Consider the following 6,626-nt stretch of genomic DNA (forward strand, 5'->3'; position numbering starts at 1 on the left):
TGGGAATCATTTGAAACTACTATTTAAAGCTGTGACTATTTGAATAAAGGAACATTCATTACTCACCACACTGGTGTTCACCATGGTCCCTAGGGGACTTATTTATTTATTATATTAATAACTGCTACATTCCCTTTCTTGTGCCATCAGTACTCAAAGAGGTCATGACCACTTACATTTTGTCCTGTCAAAGTGCCTTGTTTGCAGAATACCTACAAAGGAAATAGCTACTCTGGAACCATGGAACCAAAGTGCTCTTGCTGCTACAAGTCCCATTGCTCATGTAACTTTCAACAGCAGATCACTTTTATACCTCATTCATCAGCAGAGTCTCCAAACATGAAAGGAATTCTGAGGGCAAGGAAATATATGGCTATCATTTTGTGGGGATATTAACTTTTTTTGCTGTATCTCTAACTCATTTGCTCTGACTTGGAGAAACCAGACTCAGTGAGGTGGTTGACCAGTGGGGAGGAGACAGTTCCTGCAGTATCAGTTCGAGTTTCGTCTCTTTTCTGTTATAGCACTGGGGTTTTATTGTTATGTGAATGACTATACCCCAACTAGGAAGTCAAACAATGACTTTTTAAAAAATTTTCTAGCTCCTCACCAGAACTCTACTCCTTCAAACAAATGGGCATTTGCTGTGGTCTCAGTTTTACCTGTGTCTGTACCTCAGCAAAAGCCAAGCCCTTCACAATTCCACAAAACCCAAATATAGAATAACTGGGTAATTTAATCAGAAAAGGATCATGAATCATAGGACATCACAGCTAAACATGAATCAACGCTTTTTGTGGCTGCCTCATCCCTGGAAGTGTTCAAGGCTAGGTTGGGGTGTCCCTGCCCATGGAAGGGGTTGGAACAAGATGGTCTTTAAGGTCCCTTGCAACCCAAACCATTCTCTGATTTCCTTGATTTCTATTATTTTCTTGCTTTGTTGTAGAAACAAGTGGATTACATGTTAAAATAAGCTGAATAATCCTTCTGCTCCATTTTGCATGTTCTAGATATCAGCAGAAATTCTTCATGTAATTTCACTTACTTAAAAAATTTGAACAGTTCAAGGAGCCACAGTAAAAAGCAATGAGAGTGACAAAGGTGACCCATCACGAAATTTGCATGGAACAGTTGTGTTTTAATCTAGAAAGTAGAAGGAAGATATATCTTAATGGTTTTCGAATTCCTAAAATGTACTGCCAAGAAGATAGAATTAAACATTTTGCTGGAGGAGGACAATGTGCTAAAATTACTGCAAAGGAGATTTACAGGGACAGAATTTTCAACTAAGAATAGTTAAGTACAAAGGATAAATTGACACAGAAATTTTCAAATGCCTGTCTTTGGAAGCTTTAAAGAAGAGATTAATGAAACATCTGTAAAAAACCAATGTAGCTTTAGTTTATCCTGCCTAGAGGAAAAGAAGGATTAGATGACCTTTTAAACAGGTCACACTTTTCTCTTATTAGATGTTTTTTTTCTCATCTTGAGAACAGTGTTTCTCCACTGGTATTTCAGAAGCAGTATTTTTTCCCCTCTAGATAAATAAATTATTTAATTTGAACTTTTCTATTCCGTTTGTCTATCTCAGTTTTGCTGTCTCACCTGTGGATCTCTGTTGTATATAAAAATATTATGATAACAAATAGAAATATTATAAGTTCAGTAAGAGGTATTTTCTATGAGCCTCACTCAACTGTATTTTAATCTATGTAGATTCCTTAATATTACTAACTTTTATAAATGAGGACAGAACTAGACCCACAGATTTAGTTGTAGGTCATAGGAGAAAGATAATCAGCTATAGCTCCTTTAATTAATTTTTTAAGCTCACATGCCCAAAGGGCACATTGTTTTCTTTCAGTGTGATCTGAAGTTGCACTATTTTAAATTTACAGGGGTTTGTGCTAAAATCAACTGTTACTTTTGTTGTTCAAGAAAATTGACATTGTGAGGCATTTCTAGACATAAGGACCCTTGAGGTAAGGAAGAATTTAAAACTGAGGAGATTCTTGTTTAATTTTAGACATCTGTCCTAGATATAGCCCACTTAAGGATGATCTCCCAGACCCCCTTCTTAAGTGGTGGAAAGAAACAGGTGTCTACAGTCTGATTTGTCTAACTTACTGCTCAGGATAATAGGAATTGCATCGCAGAAGTGCCAATACAAGTGTAGCTCTATGTACCTGTGCCACAGGTATCTGAAGTTTACTGAGATGCCACATTCATCAAGACTGATTGGGTCTAAAGAATCGGAATAAATGTGCCACAGTTTTTAACCTGCCTTCAAATCATATGGTTCCAGGACTTACTGGGAGTCAAAAGTTAAAATAAGGGCCAAAATACAAAACACTGGATTACAAATAGGGATAAGAAGTCTTGCATTTCATCATATGACTTCATTTACCAGACATTCAGCAGAAGACATGTCTTCTTGAATGGGTAGTATGTGAGAAAAACAGACAGTCTGAGATTTAAGAATTGATCTGGATGGGGTCCTATTGGACAATTATTTAAAAGCCCTTGTCCACACTGAGCACTTTATAAGAGTGCAACACACTGTAAGAAAAATCCTGAAGAAACAGCATATGACAGAGGCTGGCCATCTGTGTTAGTAAACTGCAGGGTAAGAAAAAAATGAGGTGCTTACTTAAATTAGATCCTTTAAAGGACTTGTAGGCACTAACTAAGTATGTTCCTGGATGAGGTGGAAGTTCCTCAGTGACTCCCAGAAACAACATGAGGTGAGTAAAAATGTATTGTGAAAAGGGATATATTACAAGTGCAAGAAGCAGAAAGTCAGATGGAATCAGGAATAATTCCTATATCAGTGAAGATGTTAGAAACATCTCCATCACAAAGAAATATGTGAAAGTAGGGGAAGGAATCAAGGTCTTGTGTTCTGGTCAAGGGATTGAAACTGCTTCTACCAAAGTAAATACCAAACTCTCTAGCAACTGCTGGAGACGAACGGAAGGTGGCAGTTTCAGAACACTGTAATGAATAAAGACAAACTTTTCTAAAGATGAAAAGGGAAATATTATTGCTGTCTGCTGCTGCCTGGTGGGTTGGTATAGAGAAGATGGAGCCAGATACTTCTCAAATGTGCACAGTAGAAGAAAAAAAGGTAATGGACACAAATTGAAGGACATGGCACTCTGATTTGATGTTAGGAATGCTTTTTCTACAGTTGCAGCTCTGAAGCACTGGGACAGGTTGCCAACAGGGTCAGGAAATCTCATTTCCTCAATATATTCAAAATTCAACTAAGTCTCTGAACAACATTATTGGCCTGGCTTTCAGAGGGAAGGTTGGACCAGACACAAACCTCATGACATACTTCTCACAACAAACTTACAATTTAAATTATTCTTTTATTGTGAGTCTATAGGTATAGGTGAGTCTTGTAGTGGGTTTCCAGCCAAAATAGTTTTGATACTTGCTCAGCCAGAGAGTGTGATTCTGTCAGTTTTCCCACTGGATGGGAAAACTTGGATAAATACCAAATGCTGAAACCACTGAAAATAATGAAACTGCAGTCAAATTAGGCATAAATCATATATATATATATATATATATATATATATATATATATATATATATATATATACAGTAGGTTTATTTTGGAACAATTTAATTGCAATGGAAAGGAGTTATGTAGCTATTTTTGTTATTACCTATAGAAATGTAGCAATATAAAAGTATAAAAATACCACTTAAGAAAATAGAAAGAAAGGATAAGATTAGATAGTAGAGAGGAAAGATATCACCACCCGTGGACAAATTTCAATGCCTGTTGGTGAAGGTGATGGTCACAGTCTTGATCCATCAGGGCTGGGGTCCCATGAAACCAAAGGTTCAATGGGTTAATGTTTAGGTTCAGGTGAGAATGGACAGGTACTCCCCTGGAGGGAGTTTTGCACTGTCTGATATAACACTGTGCAGTGCCTGCAGTCCTCTGGTGGAAAGCCTCAGAAATGAGTCTGGGGGCACCTTGGGTGTCCTTGATGGTTTATGGCCCCTTCTAAGACATGGCAGCTACCTCTCACACCAGTGTAGCTGAGGCAGTTATTCCCCATCAGAAAGGATGAAAACCTTCAGGCCTATGTGTGTGTCCCAATACATCCCTCTCATGGGTTTCTGTGGGTGGGTTTTGGTAGCGGTTGGGCTATAGGGGTGGCTTCTGTTGGAAACTGCCAGAAGCTTCCCCTGCCCCGTGGAGCCAATGCCAGCTGCTCCAGGACAGACTCCCTGCCGCTGGCCAAGGCTGGGCGAATTAGAAGTAAATGTAACAGCCCTATGATAACATATTTAAGAACAGAGGAGTGTTGGACAGAAGAAATTCCAGCCTGGGAAGAGAACATGTGAGAACATGGGATAACAAGACAGACACCAAGGTCAGTGCAGAAGAAGGGGAAGGAGCTCCCCCTCCCCTGGGAGCAGGAGAAAGACTCAGAGCTGAGGTCCCTGCAGCCCCTGGAGGCTCCCACGCTAGAGCAGGGGGATGCAGGAAGGAGGCTGTGACCCCGGGGCAGGCCCAGCATGGAGCAGGTCCTGGCAGGGACCTGCAGCCCGTGCAGAGGGAAGCCCAGGCTGGAGCAGGTTTTTCCCAGCAGGACTCGTGGCCCCTGTGGGGGACCCATGCCGGGTCAGCTCATCCCTGAAGGACTGACCCCGTGGAGGAGGGACCCACGGGACAGCAGGGTGGGAAGAACTGCTGCCCAAGAGATGGACTCACTGGAGAGATCCATCCAGGACTGTCTCCCGTGGGAGGGACCCCACAGGAACAGGGAAAGGACTCAGAGCTGTGACCCCCCTGTAGCCCGTGGTGCAGACCATGGTGAAGCAGGTTTGTCCCCCCCACAGCCCATGAAGGACCATCAGGGTGCAGAGATCTGACTGCACCCCATGGAAAACAACTGACTGCAACCCCCCTTCCCCATCCCCCTGCACTGCTAGGGGGGAGGAGGGAGAACATGGAAGGAAGGAAGGGTGGGGGGAAAATGTTTTTAAGACTGTTTTATTTCTTACTCTTGGCTCTTATCCTGTTAGTAATAAATTTAAGCTCTATCCCTACACTGAGTCTGTTTTCCCTGTGAAGGTTAATCTGTAAGTGACCTCTCCCAGCTCTAATCTCTACATACAGGAATCCTTGGCTGTTTTTTTTGTTTGTTTGTTTGTTTTCTCCCTCTGTCCAGTTGCAGAGGGAGAGTGAAAGAGCGACTTTAGTGGGTGCTCGGCATCTGGCCAGGGTCAAATCACTTCAATGCCCCTAGGGATTTGAGTTTTGGGAGGCAGCGGGGGCAGGATTGTGGGATAACACAAGTAGAATAGTACTTCAGGAAGCTTTTGTTCACCCCCCTGTCATCTGTGAGGTAAGACCAGATTGCTCAGAGCTTTACTTAGTCTGGTCTTGAAAACCTCCAAGTAGGAAAGCTGCACAGCCTCTTCTGGGTAGCCTGTTTCACTGCCTGACAAGTCCCCACAATGGGAAAGCTTGTCCTTGTATCCAGTTCAAGTCTCTCTCAGCTCAATCCATGCCCAGTGTCTCTCATTCTCCTACAGGGCACCAGTGTGAAAAGCCTGGCTCCATGTAATAAACAACTTTCTTGTAGAAACTGGAAACCTGCCTGACACTGTACAGCTTCAGGTCTCTCTGAAGTCTCTGCAGGCAGAAAAAAAGCCTTTGCCTCTTCTCATAGCGCATATGCTCCAGAGCTCTCCGTCATCTTTGTGATCATCTGCTGAACTTCATGCACTTTGTTCCTGTTTTTCCTTTGTGGAGCCCAAAACTGGATTCTGTATGTCATTTAACAAATCACTTCTCTGAATCTACTAGGTGTGTTGCTGTTAATACAGCCCAAGATGCTGTTGGTTTTCTTTCTTCCAGTTGTATTTACAGCTTGTTGTGATCACTGTTCAATAAAATCCTCAAGTCCATCTCCACTGAATTGATCTGCAGCAGCCCAACTGTGCAACCACATCTCTTGTTCTAAGGGTACTGCAGCTCATTGGCTCAGTGGAGATTAGTTCTCACTTGTTTCCCAGGCTGGCTGTATTTGTGTACATATGCTTAGGGGGTAGGGCTGTCTTTGCCTTATTTTATCATACCTGAGATCTCATTTTTTTTGTGTCACCTTGCACCTTTTGCTTTCCACCACTGTAAACTTCATGACAAAATCTCACTTCTCTGTTATTCCTAAAGCATTCTTAAAGTATTTTTCAACATTTTGGCCCGCTTTGCCAAGTGGACCCTCTTTCTCCCCAGCTGTTCCTCATCCTCTCAGAGAGATCTACAGTTGTCAAAGTCCTGTCACCAAAAAAATCGAGTGTTGACCCACATGTTCCATGCCCTACTTCCAAGCCTTGTTCTCTCAGGATCAATGAGAACACCACCTTGGTCCTAATGTCCTACACCTTCACCCTCAGAATCACAGAGGTACTCTTCCCTTGGTCAGTGTCTCCTGGACATTACCATTGTTGTTCACATGGATAATCAGCATGGAATTGCAGTCTAAGGGCTGGACTGGCTTCAGCAGTCCACCTGCAATACCTCAGATCTAAGCCCCAGACAAACAGCAAACATCCCTGGATATCAAGTCAAGGTACCAAGACCTGAAAGACAG

This window comes from Empidonax traillii, unplaced genomic scaffold (genome assembly GCF_003031625.1).
Source record: "Empidonax traillii isolate 1590-97213 ecotype Southwest subspecies unplaced genomic scaffold, ASM303162v1 scaffold685:size505991, whole genome shotgun sequence".
NCBI lineage: Eukaryota > Metazoa > Chordata > Aves > Passeriformes > Tyrannidae > Empidonax > Empidonax traillii.